Source organism: Sebastes fasciatus, chromosome 12, assembly GCF_043250625.1.
Source record: "Sebastes fasciatus isolate fSebFas1 chromosome 12, fSebFas1.pri, whole genome shotgun sequence".
Classification (NCBI taxonomy): Eukaryota; Metazoa; Chordata; class Actinopteri; order Perciformes; family Sebastidae; genus Sebastes; species Sebastes fasciatus.
The window spans coordinates 9,914,330-9,928,697 of record NC_133806.1 but is presented as its reverse complement, the minus strand read 5'-3'; the positions used below and the strand labels follow the sequence as shown (position 1 = coordinate 9,928,697).

The following is a 14,368-nucleotide window of genomic DNA, read 5'->3' as shown; positions in this document are numbered from 1 at the left end:
GAAAACATAAAGCGAAAGCTGTGACTGTGTTGTTCTCTAATCTCCTTAGAGGGTAATGGTCGACTGAGTCGGTGTTGTGACGCTGTCTCGTCCTTGACTCTTTGTAGCCTCCCTCCACCACATCACGTCTCATTTTTCACATTATCTCAAGTGGCTACGCGCTAATCCTTTTAGCATTCCCTGCATGGTCTGCTCTTGAGTGAGTTGCAACAGGTTGTGTGTTTATAGACAAGGAGTCCTCTGTGTGGCCTGATGCTATGTCTACGCCGACCCTCCACCCTGTCTGCAGACTCATCCTGACACTCTTTGTCTCTTCTCTCCTTCTTAGACCTGAGTCAGCTTTTGTTTCTGCATGCACCAGCTCTCAGTGTATTCAAACCTCAAGGGGAAAGAAATCTGAAAGTATTTTTTTATTTTATGCTGACAAGTCTCAGAGCGTGAATCTTGAAGTCAAAATTTCAGGTGACACTTTTTGGAGTTGGTCCATTAATTATTATTAAGTTGGTGACTGACTTAGATTTTTTTTGTTTAAAGAGAAATTCAACCTTTTGAAAAAATATGCTTATTCACTTTCTTGCTGACAGTAAATTTAGAAGATCAATACCACTCTCACATCTGTCCAAGTATGGAGCTTTATGCCACTAGGCAATAAGCTTAGCTTAGCATAAAGACTGGAAGCAGGGGGAAACAGCTAGCCTACCAGCCCAGCCACTGTTCACCAAGAAATAATAGTATCTAATTCCTGGTAAAAAAAAAAAGAAATATGGGCCAAACTAAAAAGCAAAAGTATGCGTCAAATAAATGTTTCCCAAAGATAGTTTCTGTCATTTCAGGGAGTTCTTATCACACTGATGTATAATCAGGTTTTCATTTTTCTGATAAGTTTGGTTTTAATTAAGTAGTGAGATGTCATCCATCTTTTCATCTGTGAGAAAGAAAGCAAATAAGTTTACTCCCCAACATGTCCAAACTATTCCTTTAAGGTATCATAATGAACTTTATTTATTCCCTTACAGATGTGAATAACAAAAAGTCTCCACATCACAATAAAATCACCAAGGGTTTGTCTGAAGATGACGTCATCAGCTGTTCAGCTTGAGACTTGAAATTCACAAAGAAAAGAATATGATTAAAGAAGCCCAAAATGGTTTTAAGGACATTTAAGGATATAGTTGTCTCATACATTCCCGGGGCTCTTTTATGCAGAGACTGAAAAACACTTTGCTAGCTGATTTGTTTCTTCAGATAACTCTAAAGTCTTTAAGTCTCTATAACAGCAGCACATACAGTGTAACTAAACTCAGACACATCCAATTGCACCATCCCTTAACCACACTTCCCTTTCCCTCTTTCTGTCTTTCCCAAAGCAGAAGAAAACAATAGCCCTCCTGTGTGCTTGTGTCCATGTCAGTTACTCTGACCGGAGGGCCTGCTGTGACATCCTGTTTTGGGTTCATAGGACAAGGTTTAAACATATGGTCATGTTTTGGGTTTGGTCTTTCTTCCATCGGTCTGCCTGGAAATAAACAGACAACAGCTGACTGTAGAGGACAATTCAGCTTTTATTATTACAGCGTTGAAGTGGTTTAGTTTGATTTAGCTCTTCGGGGAAGCTGGTGTACCTGTTAAAGAGTTTTGGTGTGCTTGCAGAAAATGCCTGGTTTGAAAAGTGGACAATAAACTGGCAGCGATCCACAACCACTCCAGGCTTTGATGCTGCTGATGTGGTTTTCCACTCACATAAAAAAATCACCACAGGGGGTCCAAAGACCTCCTGCTTTACACTTTTGCCCACCAGCAAATCCTGTCCAGCAAAGTTCTGACCCAATTATGACTTCACAGTCCTGTTTTAACTGAATAAAGCATCTCTTGAAACTTTAATTTAATCACCCACCAATGTACTAAATTAAACTGACTTTGTTCATGATGTTTCTTTACTGCCACAAAAGCATAGCAGACTTATTTAGGGCAACAAATAAAAATGAGATTCCTTTCTTGCCTGGAGTTTAAAACTCGCTGTGGTCTTGAACGCTTCTGGCAACTGTCACAACAAGACTTTTTCAGTGTCACATCAACAGAAACATGAGCTTCTTTAGGGCTAAAAAACCTCCAGTCCAGCTGTTTGACAACAACTCTCGTCAAATACTATCACTTTGTGTCCGAGTGGCCTCAAACTACGATGCATTTGTAGCTGGGGTTTTTCCCCTCTGTGCTCTGAGAAGCAATAATGTGTGTCAGGGTTAGCATGGGTTGTGAAGTGTGTCAAATCTGGCCTAGTTCTTCTGCGCCAGCAGCTTCAGCAGACTGTGGATGTCTCCGCTTGAGAGAAGCTCAGTTCATGACTCAGGGACAGAGAGGCTGGACACACAAAACGAGCCAGAAAATTGTCTGTATGATCTGCCAGTACAAGAATAAAACATGATATGCCAATTAGCAGCTGTAACCAAGGCACCGTTTCATCACTGATAAGCTGGATACATCAAAAAACTACAAGCATGGGGAACTTTGTAGACGCAGCAGTGGTCTGGAACTGAAGTTACTGGTGAGAGCTGTGTCCCAGTTCTGTACTGCATAATGATTCTGACTAGATGTTTTAATATGTAGTCCCTAAGCACTGGAAAAGCGGCAAAATTAAGTACTCAAAGCCTGGTTTTTGATAATGCTGTCCCACATTGCAAAACAGAAACTTTACCCACAAAATGTTTTATAAATTAAGTATGCAATGTTACGAAAAAAATGTTTTCTCTTTGTTAAAAGGTATACAATGCAGGATTTTTCTGAAAAACAATGTATAGACTCATACAAAAGTAATCCTTCTTAATCATCACACTAGAAGTGTGTGGCATGTCTGTACAAACAATCCTCGTGAATGTGATATCTTAGGAACGCCTGGAGGGAATTTCATTTCCACTTGGATTATATTTTGGTGGTCAAAGGTCAATGTGACCTCACAAAACCAGTTTTTGGCCATATCAAGAATTCAAATGCTAATTATGACAATTTCACAACAAAAAAATACCTGACTTTTTCACAGGAGTTCATGTCCCGTTTGAAACCAGAAGTCAACGTTGATGTATCTGTCACATAACTTACGTAATTAACGCAACTTCCGGAGTTATATTAAGCCAAACCACGATCTTTTCCGAAACCTAGTTTTGTTGCCTAATCCTAACAAAGTCAATCTTTTCCGAAACCTAAGGAAGTTGTTTCCTGTGAAGATGGAAGTTTATTTTGAAAAGACTGTACACATGTAATGAACGGAAATTGACGTGTTGCTGGGTATTTGAAAAGCGTAGGAATAACTTTTTGGTAAGATATCATACAAACCGTTGTATGAGGACACGTTGCAAGTGTGAGCCCTTATATTGCAATGTCTGACCCTGTTGTTTCTATCAGTAAACAAGGTTATTGTTGTTCTATTTCTTCACACAAAATTGAGAAAACTAGCAAGCCGGTAACCGTGACACCAAACCATGTGAGCAGTAACGTGTTTAAACCATTTTGGATTCAACGCACATAGATGGAAAACAAATGGTGATAAAGGCAAGGCTGTTTGCTGACTTTGTTAAATTCAACTGTCATACAGTAATGTTTGCTCGTTATTCAGAGGCACCGTGAATGATCGAGCAACACCAATTCTATGACAAAGTTCAGCATAAGGCCACATGTGTTGTGTTCAAATTAAATCTAACAAATTACGTGTTGATTGTAATTTGTTCCAACTTTAAAATGACAGCTCTAGTTCGTACGTTAGGAACTTGAGGAGGCAAGTTGATATACGGTGTTGAATCAGGAATGAAAGAGGGCACCAGAACGTGACCTCACAGTTTGATTTGATACAGTCGCAGATTCATGGCTGAAAGACTCAAATAAAATCCTCATAAGTGAGTCCAAGGAATGACTGGAATGATCCAACACAGCAGCAGTCGAAGCAGTTATGCAACTGTGTTCCAACATCTAACAGCTGGCTTACATCTGGGAACGCAACCTACCAGAGACTCAGTCAAACGATAGCTGTGCTGTACCTGCTTATTGTCCTGACACACCACAAAGCAAATCCAGCTACTGCCTCTTTGACTCTGAATGCCAAGCTTCTCCCTCTAAATGGCTGAAATCTTAAACCAACGTTGGCAGGAGGTGCTTGGGGAATCTGCTTTGGTGTACCCCCACCTCCGTAACAAAAACCATCCCTGAGCTGAAGGTATCCTATAGCTACGTCGGATCATAAATCAGAGGAGTGGCCCTTTTCATTCCCCTTCTCTCATGCGTGACCTCTGCTTCCCGGGGGGTCAGGGAGATGGGCTGAGCCTCGGGCTTGTGGGAAACCTGACCAGGAGCCACAGACCCTCTTCAAATAACCGTCTGACGTCAGGAAAAGACTCCAGCAGAACAACGGCAGGACTGCCGGAGGGGCTCTGGTTCAGCCCCCAACGGAAACTTACAGAAAGAGGAGACAAGAGTTTTATGTGTTTTCTTCTCAGTGAGGTCAGCTGACCCTCATTGTAGAACAAGGGCAGGGATTACTGCAGCTGGGCTGAACCGAAACTGAGTATTGAACAGTTTTCATTCAGGGAGTATTCCAGCTATTGACAGTTTCCTGGTTTAGGTGTTACATAGGTTAAATAGTTTACTTTAAAGGGGACATATCATGCTCGTTTCCAGGTTCATACTTGTATTTTGGGTTTTTACTAGAACATATTTACATGCTTTATTGTTAAAAAAACACATTATTTTTCTCATCCTGTTTATCTGAATATACCTGTATTCACCGTCTGTCTGAAACGCTCTGTTTTAGCTCCTGTCTCTTTAAAAAAAAAAAAAAACAGTCTGCTCTGATTGGCTTACAGGAAAAATATGGTGCACCTTTGCAAAGGTAGTTCAAGCTGTGGGTGATATATTCTAATGTGTCTGTATGTGACATAGGAAGGGGAGCCAACTCTGAATGGCTTGTTGAATCACATGTTTTCTGATCTAGACAGCCCACAAAAAACTGACAGGGTTGTCATATTCCACAGTTTGTGGGTTGGTAGATACTCCAGATACCCAAATGTATGTACGCAAGCACTGAAAAAGTCAGTTTTTCAAGATACGTATGTCCCCTTTAACCATTGCTGCCTTGTGCAAGAGTTCACGTTGGTATGAACACACCTATGAAGAGACTGTGCTATTATTCCTGTTGTTTTCCACATAGATTGACAGTGAAACACAAAGTTAGCAAAAGGTACACCTGCCAGTTATTTCCTCAGCACAGGTACAATACATCCAGTTGCTAACAGCCAGCTAATATCTGCAGAAAAACTCAATAATCAGCTCTTTCTGGATTTTTTTTTTATGACAGAAAATAATCAAAGAAACAAATTAGACCGTCAGAAATAGTCTAAATCTCTTCACGTAGCATCCCTTAACTGTCATAGATATATTTAGTGATCATCAAATCTAGATCTATTATGTATTTTCTTTGTTTAGATATTTCTTCCTCTTGCTCTCTACCTTTGATTTTAATAAGCCATCTGTGTGTTTTGACTAAACAACCAATCAATAATGAGAATTGATTGAATAATTTATCAATAGACATGGTTATCCTTTTCATATAGCATATATTGACTATGCATCAAATGTTCATGTACATACTGTAAATAAACTCTGTTTTGATTGAATCTCTGAAGTTTGAACCAGAAAAGTGACTTATTGTCTGGAAACACATTTTGCATATTTTCAATTCATCTTTGCGGTAAATACTATTAACTATATTAACTATACAGATACCCATAAGCATGTGTGAAAATGTGCATACCACATAAAGCAAAGAGCAGTATGTTTGCTTGCTACAGTAATATCAGAATAGTAGGGCAATTTTAACCACGATGTCCTATCTCTCTGCTGTGAAAATCTACCAATGACATCAGTGAAAGTTAACGTCGGATGCTAAACATGTCACATGACATAAGTACAACTAGATGCTGTTTGCTCTGTCACTGATGATTAAGTGTTCTCTCTTATTATGAACATAAAAACACATTAACATCTTTTGGGCAGCCACTACTGTACGGCACGCTAACATGAGGCTTTTATTTGTTGTGACAGGAAAAAGAGAAATGAATATTCTTTGTTGTGACAAGTCCAGTGTTTTGGATAGCCGGGATCGAGGCTGTGTGGTCGACAGTTCAGCAGAGCTGTGGGCCAAATACTGGCTACAAATAATCCTCAGTGTTTGTTTTCACCTGCTAGGAGTGCAGATTAGCAGGATTTACTGCACGTTTTGCTATGAGAAGGGGGAAAATTCTCACTGTAAAGTATATTTAACCAATATTCAGACAGCGTAACCCCCTACATATTGTGGCCTTCCCATTTGGTGAAGGAGAATGAAAAGAATTTAACAAACAAATTAGCAAAGATCTTGCGGTGAATGGTTTTAGTTGTTTTTTAAGAGAACTCAGAGACGTACAGTAATCTTAGATTTATATGCAGTAGCATGTTTAATGTGATTGTTATAAGGTTATGTGTTGTTTTAAGACATAAATTGCCAGTTTTCGGATTAAAAAAGCAAGTCAAGATTCAAAAGACTATATAGGAATAAGTTTATCTTTTGACAGTATACCACAAAATAAGTCAGATTTGTTTCTCATGTTGCGAAATATGTCGCACGAAAAGGCGTGTGAATGACACGATCATGCGCAAGGCAAAATCATATAATAAGAACACTGCACCTTAATATACGCATGTAATATTCACGCCTCAGAGTGGCAATACTTGACACTGACACGCTATCCTGAGGTTGAAATATGGCATTGCGAATTCTAGCATACTTTTGTAATTACAGGTTTATTGATTGAAAGTCACCCACACTAGTTGGAGAAGTTTGCAAGTCCCTCTGAGAGCAGATGTTCCTCATAACAAGAAGTAAACAGGTTTATTATAAAACTATGGAGGTAAATCAAAAATCCACAGTCAGCCACATGACATCTTTGACCGGTTAGATGAGGATGTTGGTTGAACAGGGCGGCAAGCAGCGATCAAAGTCAACTTTCTTTTGGTTGCAAACCAGTATTTTAACTATGCACTGCATCTAATTTGATCTGGAGTCCCACCAGTCATTACTGACATTAATTGTAAGACAGTTCAGTATTTTCAACAATAATCCAGGTTGAATGTGGGGTGACTCTCCAAAATATTTATCTTAAAAATTTTACTTTTATCACATTTGATAATATATTCCTTGCAAATTCTCAGTTGATTTATATGCATTTAGCTGCAAATACTGCCTGATCGCTGTGTATGCAGGCAGGCAAGAGACTTGCTGAACGACTTGATGACCAAACAGCTGTCGATGGGCAAATAGCTATTCAGGAGTCAAACTTGAGAACTTGATGTTACAGAACTTGCTGTTCCAGAGCAGGCAGACTCTATGATTACAACTCCGACATGCCACCCTAACAAAGTCCAAAAATATGGGTGTGTGCAGATTTTCAAAAATTTGTGTTTTTCACTCTTGCCAAAGAATTAAGTTGAAAATTATTATAATTTCAATACATTAATCCATCTTTCATCTTTTACAGTAACATTCTGCAGCGTGTTCTTCACCGTGAAACATTTTAGGTCACTGGTGTAGTGAGAAAGCAGCCTAATCACATACTCAGATCTATTCCCAGTCATGTGGGAACAAGAAACATCAGGGCGACAGCTGGCCCTCGCTCCACGTCTGTATCCATGAAAACATTCATCTACACTTCTCCGGCTCTGATATTCGACTCCCACGAGGGCGCGGAGTTCATAACCTAAACTCCTCGATACAGTCTCTTTATTGGTCACTTTATTGCACCCCTATGGTTTTCGTTTACTCTCTTTCACTTTCAGGTCTTGATGTTTTCACCAAACAGGGTAAAAGCGTCTCCTGGGACCATATGTTCACAATATGGCCGGGCTACAACCAATGACAGGCCTTTTCCTCTTCAGATGGCAGCTTTGATGTGTTCCACGGCCAGTTAAATTTGTTTGGGAAAATGTATGTTTAAAAAGACAAATCATCCACAACTTCAAATGGTCTCCCTCAGCACCTCCTCCTCCTCCTCACACAACATCAAAAATCCTCAAACCATGCAGTTATCTTCGGGTCAATACCGAACACTGCCACACAGATTTTTGCATGGATTTCAGAGGAAGCAGCGGTAATTCGTTATAATACATGCCCGTATAGTTCACTTTAACAGCGACTGGTACAATCACAATGTGTAAAGCTCCAAAAAACACTCAACCCTCCCACAATGCAACTTGATAGCATCTATTCAGTGGGCTACCTCCGGTTCTGAGAAGTGAAGCCAATTCGGAAGTGCCTTAAACTTGCATTCTTTCTAATTGCCAGCAGGGGACGACTCTTCTGGTTGCAAAAAGAAGTCTGATTGTATAGAAGTCTATGTGTGTTTTAGATCCACTATCTTGTGTCACTTCTGGTTGCAAAAATCCAACATTGTGGCTGCCCAAAACCAAGATTTTTTTTTTTTAAGGCAACAACAGCATCTGTAAGACATGTTCAGGGGGTCAAGGTGGAAATGTTTGTCAGATGAATCTCGACTACCAATGTTCCAGCGTCCCTAATGTTAATGTTAAACAAACTAATTTGTTTTCCATTTCCTTGAAATTAATTTCCTTTTGCTGTTAATTTGTTTTAGTCAAAAACATTTCATGCTTCAAGCGTATAGGTGAAAACTTTTTCTTTGCAGCACAGATTACATTTTGAGCTCAGCTACAGTGCAGACAGACTGAGTCCAGGGTTAGACTGTAACCTTCAGGCTGTAGAAAGAGAAGAGGAATGCAGCCTCAGCAGTGGCAGACATCAAGAGAAGTATAGGACTGGAGAGTAAATCACTGTCTGCTGCTCATCTCTCTCCAGATAACCGTTCGCTAAAACCCGCTCCCGTTTGTTACTGCAGTCACCCCTCGGGCTTTTCCATTCTTGTAAAACACATAAGTAGTTTACAGTTGATGCACTGTTGATGCAGGGGACAATTTACTAGCTACATCTCCCATGCATTCTCACAGAGCCGGGGTCAAGCTGTTTGCACACAAGAATGAATGGTGATGCACATGAATTAGCTTGATCTCCACATGTATGTACACAACAGGAGCAACATCAGTGTCCTGATCCGTCCTCTCAGGGTCCGTCAGGCTCCCGATGAGGAGCGTATGTCTGCTGCTCCCTCCAACCTCCACCATCATCAAAGCAGACCAGAGCATTTGACCTCGCCCTCGTCTCCGCCACAGTTCTGGGGTTAGCCTTTCCTAATTTAACCCCAGTCTGGTTGCCGGGGCGAGGGAAGGCCCATCACCACGGCGCCACGCTGGGCAGGACCTCCCCTGAGGATTCAGCCAATTACAGCCCCTCAATAACCACAGAGGATCCCCACCTGACATATCATCCTCTTGCGGGGTCTAATTGTATCGTATACGGGAGAACACATGTCAATCATTAGTGTCATTAGTGTTGTCAGAGATATCGCATTAGTTTTAGGGATTTTTGCTCTAGTTTTCCAATACTTGTTTTTGCCGTTATTATGTCATGAATAGTTTGATTTGATTTCAACAAAGTGTCACTTGACTCTTCAGTGTAAAACCCCCCCCACAATAACCATAACTCAGTCCCATTTGTGTGATTGGTTATCTGCACAGGAATATCTAAAGACATTGTCACTTTTTATTATTTCCTTTTCTACTAACATTATCTAAACTATCGTTTTCGTGCAATTAATTTGCACGTTAATATATTTTTTTGAACTGTTGTTTTTGTCATTTCACACAGAATGTGAATATTACGCTGCAAAAAAGGCGACAATTTTTTCCTGAACAAAGTTGATTTTTCTGAGCTTTCGCACTGCAAATAAAGGCATCAACCAATCACATTGTGCAGAACGGGTTGAGTTGGTCCTACATATTTATGAGACAACATGGAGGCTCCATAGTCTGAACCAGGACAGCAAACTTTATTACATTTCAATCTTGACAAATGCAGACCAGATCCACTCCTTCCATTCTTACCTTTCACAATAAAAGCCCTGGACACATTACTTGTAAGTAGTATTGAAAGCAGTGAAAGTGGAAAAACAAAAGTAAGAGTGGCATCATTGTTACAAATATAATATTGTCTTGATGTAAAAGCAAAGCAATGGACTTGTGTTACATTTGATACAAAAGACCAGCAACAATTTACAGCATTTTCTAAGTGAGGAATTTTAAATGCAAGAATAAACTCATTGAAGTAATTATATCTGAAGGTAACTATCCACAATGCTGATCACAAGTGACAGGTAAGAAATTTGAAAACAAATTATCGGTCAGCGAATGACATGTGAACTGCCTGTGAAGTCTAATGTGGTCTAATACAGTCTGTTTCCTCTAATTACATTCTTCAGTCCGTCAGCATGAGCTCTCATGACTTATTGCCAAGATCCTGAATTACTGAGCGGTGCGTCCAGTGAGGAATGCAGCTCCATGACGTAACACACTGCAGAATATTTGAGTTATGTAAAGACAGGTTAATATTTTTGTGATTATCATTCACTGTAGGCAGAGAAGCTAAGAGGTTAAAGCAAACTCTGCAGCCTTGTACAGTAGATCTATTCAAAGATGAGCTGTGGGAGTGTTTTGTTTTTTTCACTGAAGTCGTTAACAGTAGTGTGAATCATAGTGCGGTCAAAATGACACATTGGCTGTGATGTTCAACTTTAAGCCAGACAAGCAGAAGAAATCACACAGTGTGGTCTGAAGTCGTTCGCTTCTTGTAAAACATAGAAACACAGGAAGGAGACTTCTCTCTATTGTAAAGTATTTTGCTGTAATGTGTCCGAGGCGATACATGAAGCTCTGTAACATCTTCAAACTGAATGAGTGACGGCTGCAGATGAATCTGAAATTAATTGTCTAAAACATGATGTGGTGCTTTTATCTGACTCCCAGCTTTGGGACTGGGTCATGCCCTATGACAGTGGTGTCTCCTCAAGGGGTTTGAAGCGTCAGTGATCTAGGTGTCCAACTGGCCACTTAGTGTTTCACTCACACAGGTGTGGAGGTCCTAGAAAGGAACAATTAGTCACTTCATTGAGGAAGCTCAGGAGTTGAATGGAAGGATTAGACCTGCTGTAATCTCCTAACCTGACGCACCAGATGGTTTGTTACACTGAACCATCTGAGAAGCTGTCATTGGAAACTGTTTGGAAAAGGGCATGCACTTTCAAAAAATACTTGGCAGGTGATTGGATGAACCATTTGTCAATCAAACTCTTCCCGAAACCAGTTGGGAGAAGAGTGAAAACATCTTTTCCAGTGCCGTTCTTTGCGCTTCTTTCGATGAAGAAATACTCTTTGTAATCCTGTATTGTACAATACAAAAAGGACAATAATAAATCCTTGAAACCTTAAGTAGACCATATACAAGATTTTTACACTTGATTGATTGTTTCATTGATTTATATTAGGGCTGTCAAAGTTAAAGCGATAGTAATGCTTTAACGCAAATTCGTTTTCACGCCACAACAAACGCATTTATTCAACTTGTGATTTTTAGGTTGTAGCGGGCTCCGATTTAAAGCTAGAGTGAAGATATATGGTATCATATGGAAATAAAAAAAACCTAAGGAATCCATTGGTTCAATCCAAAATCACGCTAAGTTTTGGCAAGGGAAAACTGGCTTGACCATTTTCAAAGGAGTCCCTTGACCTCTGACCTCAAGATATGTGAATGAAAATGAGTTCTATGGGTACCAACGAGTCTCCCCTTTACACACATGCCCACTTTATGATAATCACATGCAGTTTGGGGCAAGTCATAGTCAAGTCAGCACACTGACACACTGACAGCTGTTGTTGCCTGTTGAGCTTCAGTTTTCCCTGTCAAAATTTGAGCATATTTCTTATGTTACATGCAGTACCTCTGAGGGTTTCTGGACAATATTTGTCATTGTTTAATATATAATAAATAATATTTGAATCTATTGACAGCCCTAGTTTATAAGTAAATCCAAGCTAATGTTATGAATTATGAAAATAATTCTGTAGCAATCTTTCCTGTTTTCATTTCACTTATCTACTTGTTAAAAATGAATTGTTTTTTGGTCCCACCTCCCACCATCAGACTTTCACTCCTTTGCAAAGTGTTTTTACTTTGTTTCGCTAAGAAATGGCTTGGGCGTGATCTTACAATAGGAAATGATCGCAGAGAACAGTTTTAACATTCACACTTCATTTGGTTGTTTTACATCCATACAAACAAGTCCTCATAAATGCCAACTCCCCACAATAGCTTCGTCCCACAATAGCTCTACCTCCTGACAGCCTCCATCAACTCCTCATCAAGTAACACTGTCTGCTCTGTCACATCTCCTCCTCACCCCACCACCTCTACAGCCAGCCAGACAGATTCCCATGTTAGAAATAGAGATGGACAGAAGGACGACGACTCCAAAGAGAAGCAGCGTGCAACGGAAGAGAGGAATTTGTGTTGGGAGGGAAAAATTAAAGAATGACCAGCCGAAGGAGAGACGGAGGGGCTTTAATGACATCCTGATGACAGGCTGGGTGGAGGGGAGCATGGCTCCTGCAGGAGCGGAGGAAGAGGAGAGTGTAAGACGAGCCAGTTGGGCTTGTATAGCTGTGAATAGATGTGTGCTTCGCTACGCTCCAACCCTGCATGTCTCCATACCTGCACTGATCATACATGATGAGAAACAGGAGCAGTGGAGTCTCCAGCTGTGCATCAATGTGTAATTTCCGACTTGTCTGGTTATGTTACGGGCCACTGGTTCCCCCAGGCTCGATTTGCTGGGCACGGATGCATGATCAGTCTGTGGAGTACGAGGGCTGTGTGGTGGAAAAAACCCTGCAAATGTCATTTATTTTTTCTTTTAAATTTTTTTAACTGGTACAACTGTAAAGGGTTCACTCGGCTTAAACAGCCCTGTCTCCTAAAAATTACGTTCCCATACAACGAGACTGCATTATGAATTACGTTTTGAGGGAAATATTTTGGCATTACATTTGTTTGACGTATCACAAACACGTTTCTAATGATAGTCTGCGGAAGCCCGCATAGGGAGGAGGTCGGGGTGGTGGTTGGGTCAAGGAGATCGCCGTTTGTGTCCCTTGTGAAACCAAAATTCAACGTTCACTTATTTTAAACTTAAACTTTATTTGAATCCTGATATATATACAAATTCAACCTCTACATTTAACCCATCCTAAGCATTTTAGTAGCAGTGGGCTGTTGTAAAGCGACCGGGGAGTAACTTAGGGTTCAGTGTCTCACTCAAGGGCACTTCAACATGTAGGAGTAGGAGCTGGGGATCAAACCGCTAACCTTGTGGTTAAAGGACAATCTGCTCAACCCACTGAGCTACAGCTGCACTATTTGAATTATGTCTGTAGCTTAATAAAGTAACAAACAGTCATTTTCAGCCAAGCCATGATGTTTCTACTAAACCTAACAAAGTAGTTTTGTTACATTTTTGTTTTGGGAGAAAATACGTTGCCCTCGAAACGTAATTGAAAATGCAGTTTAGTTGTATGGGAACGTGATTTTGTAGGAGAGAGGGTTAAAACAAACTATGTCTGAAATAAACCCTGACAGGGTGGTTTATTTCACAAAAATGACCCGCTAGCTGCAAATTATCCCGCTTATTACACGGCTACTTACTTAAGAAATCAATAATTTGACATAAAAATGGTCCGCCAGAGTCCAACATCTGGTCAGTTATACATAGCAACGGTCTACTATAAAGAAATAACAGACCATAGAACACCATGATTGACCAATCAGAACTGAGTGTTCAACAAAGCCGTGTAATAATGTGAAACTATCACCACATGAGATATGAATTCCCCCTTCCCTCTTACATACTAGCTCGCTCACAGTCCAACAGCTAACTTACCACATACCGTCATCAAAACAAGAAAGAAGTGGTAAAGTAGCCCGCCTCCTGCTTGATTTGTTTGGCTGCCTAGGCCAAGTTTGACATTGATGAGTGGTACGACCCCGCACCTGGCACTGAAAAGTTAGGAATATTTTAACTTTCATGCGCATCTAAAAACTGCTAGAAAAATGCGGCGCAAGAGAGGAGCACACAGCAGGCGCACTGTACCATAGGAAAACAATGGTTTTGCTAGTTTCTAGCGACGCGTCTCGGTGAGATCGAAGACTTCAGGTCGAAAAGCAACCAGAATTGCTGTGCACCAAAACCAATGAAGTTTCTCAGAAAAAGGTAAAAAGAAGATAAAAAGATAAAAAGGCAAACCTAGTTACCTTTGACTTAGAACTCCTACTTCTAGTACTATGACATCTTAATGGATGACATAGGATCTTGATAATCTTTATAGATTCTGAAAC

The 14,368-nt window shown here is 40.3% G+C and overlaps 1 protein-coding gene across 1 annotated transcript in view; it reads right to left on the bottom strand.

The window, feature by feature from the left end:
- Positions 1-14,368, bottom strand: part of s100a1 (S100 calcium binding protein A1) — a 356,523-nt gene that overhangs the window by 30,120 nt on the left and 312,035 nt on the right. The window lies entirely within an intron of this gene.